This window comes from Anomalospiza imberbis, chromosome 34, assembly GCF_031753505.1.
Source record: "Anomalospiza imberbis isolate Cuckoo-Finch-1a 21T00152 chromosome 34, ASM3175350v1, whole genome shotgun sequence".
NCBI classification, from domain to species: domain Eukaryota; kingdom Metazoa; phylum Chordata; class Aves; order Passeriformes; family Viduidae; genus Anomalospiza; species Anomalospiza imberbis.
In genome coordinates, this window is record NC_089714.1 from 1,244,870 (window position 1) to 1,247,802 (window position 2,933).

Below are 2,933 nucleotides of genomic sequence, written 5' to 3' on the forward strand. Positions count from 1 at the left end.
ACAGCAGCAGCACGGCCGGGGCCCATGGCTTCTCCTCCCCTGCCCGCTGGTTGCGGGCGAACCCCAAGGGCGGCAGAACCTTGGCCGAGCCGGCCCGGCCCGGGGCTGCTCCTGGGGCCCGGCGGATCCTGGCTGGGCCCGGGCTGGCGGCGGGGCAGGGCTCGGTAGCGGCCAGATGTCAGCAACCGCAGCCACGGCCCGGCCCGGCCTCGGCCCCGCGGCCTCCCCTGCCCTGCCCGGCAGCCGATGGGGCCTGGCGGCTCCCTGGGAAGGGGCCCGGCCCCACGGCAGGAGCCGCCTGGCCTGGCCTGGCTGAGACGGGGCTGGGCCGGCCTGGTCACCTCTTTGCTGGCCAGAAGGGAAACAGACCCAGCCAGGCTTCTCCATCTTTAACTTGTGTCTTCACAGAGGCGTGTGCAGTTTCCTTAGTGGTTTAACAGATTGTCAGCTCTCAAAGCTAATTACTGATTTTTTTTTGTCAGACACTGAGGAAACTGCTAGCAGCTTCTCTCAGGACATCACTTCCATGATGCAAAACCACCACAACAGCACAGAGCACAGAGCTCCTTTGTCCATATGTAGTGGTCATGTTCCCAAGACCTCAAAAATCCCAGCTTGGGCGATCTCTGGGCACTCTCCAGGGTGTTTTCAAATAAAAACATTCAGCTCATAGTCTAAGAAAATCACCAGAGCATAGAGCCAACCTGACCTGGCTACTTTTGTCTGGGAGCAATCCTTGGATATACGGAATTTGGGAGGCCAAATTCTAATTTTTGCCATGGTCTTTGGCAAGAAGGCTGTTTTTTATCCATAGGAAATAAGGAACAGAGCCCTCTGTTTCAGAGGCAGATGAGAGGTGACCACCAGAGGCAAAATCCAGCCAGAGCTAGCAGGTTTTTTTCTGAGACATACCTTTGCATGGAGGAAATTTTTTAGGGAGCTTACCAATTTTGGCAATGGGCATCTGAAAAGAGGGACAGTTCTTTCCCTTAGCAAAGAAAGCACAGAGCCCCAGTGCTCCAGGAGCTGATGAGAGGCAGCCCTTGGCATTCCAACATCAGCCAGTCCTGTCAGGTGGCCCCTGGGAGGCCAAGCCAGCCAGACCTGTTCCATGTTCCCTCGGTTCCATGAGGCCCCACAGTGTCCCAAAGTTCCCTTGCTTCCATGAGGCCCTGAGGTGTCACAATGCCCCCTTGGTGACACGAGGCCCTGAAGGGTCAGAATGGCCTCCATGGTTCCATCAGGCCCCACAGAGTCATAATGGTCTCTGGGTCCATGAAGCCCCGCTGTGTCACCATGGCCCCTTGGTTCCATGGGCTCCAGTGGTGCCACAATGATCCCCTTGCTTCCATGAGGTCCCCACCGTGTCACAGTGATCTCCATGGGAAGGAAAGAACCGAGCCCCAGTGTGGCAGGGGCAGCCACCAGAGGCCAAGGCCAGCCAGAATGGATGGTACTGGCAGATTTTGCCTGTGAGCAACCCTTGGATATAGGGAATTTGGGAGCTGGAACCCCAATTTTGGCCATTTCTGCATAGATAAGAAGGACGGTTCTTTTCCACAGGAAGGAAAGCACAGAGCCCAAGTGTTTCAAAGGCAGAAGAGGAGAGAGGTGGCTCCTGGGAGGCCAAGCCAGCCAGACCTGTTTGTCCTGGCAGCTTTTGTCATGAAGAGATCCTTGGATATATGGAATTTGGGAGGAGGAATCTCAATTTCGACCATGGACACCTTGAGAAGAAGGACGGTTTTTTTCCACAGGAAGGAAAGCATCGAGCCCCAGTGTTTTGAGGCAGGTGAGAGGCAGCTCCCTAGAGGCCAAGGGCAGCCAAACCTTTAAGTCCTGGCTGCTTTCACTGGGGAGCAATCCTTGGATGTACGGAGTTTTGGAGGTGGAATCCCAGTTTTGGCCATGGGCACCTGGTCAGGATGTATGGTTTTTTCCTATAGGAAAGAAAAGCACAAAATCCAAGTGTTCTGGAAGAAGATGAAAGGTGGCCACTCTTAGGCCAAGCCAGCCAGACCTGTCTGTCCTGGCACCTTTCCTCTAGGGGCTATCCTTGGACACAGGGCATTTTGGAAGTGGAATCTCAATTTTGGCCGTGGGTGCCTGGAAAGGAAGAGGCGTTCTTTTCATTAGCAAGGAAAGCACAGAGCCCCAGTGTTTCAGAGGCACATGAGTGCCAGCCCTCAGGAAGCCAAGGTCAGCCAGACTTGTCTCCCCTGGCAGCTTTTTTCTAGGAGCTATCCTTGGATATAGGGAATTCTGAAGGCAGATCCCCAATGTTGGCCATGGGTACCTAGTTAAGATGGATGTTTTTTTCCCATATGAAAAAAAAAGTACATGGTCCCAGTGTCTTAAAGGCACATGAGAGGCGGCCCCTGGGTGGCCAAGGCAGTGAGACCTGTCTCTCCTGGCAGATTTCATCTGGGAACAACCTTTGCATATAAAGAAATTTGGAGAAGGAATCCTGGTTTTGGCCCTAGGTCACTGGAGGAGAAGGACAGTTCTCTCCCAAAGGAAGGAAAGCCCAGAGCCCCAGTGCTTCAGGGCAGGTGAGAAGCAGCCCTTGACATGCCAAGGTGTCCTAGTTTAGGGCAAATTTGGGAGAAAAACTCCAGGAGGAGCCCCCAGAAACTAGTCCCCCCCCCGCACGGCCCCTCCCCTTCCTGGTTCAGGAAGAATTTCCTTGGAGAGAAGTGGAATAAAACCCTGTTATTCAACAAGCAGAACACTCCCCAATACAAAAAAAACAACTAACTAATAAGCAAAAACAAAAGCAAGGGCAAAACAAAAGCAAGCAAGCCAGCAAGCAAGCAAGGAAACCTAGCCTCTCCTAGACACAGACCATGGTGGGGGTGAGCTGGCTGATAACAAGACAAAACAAACGTTCACTTTCAGAGTCAGTCCTGAAGGCACAGAACGTAATATCAGGC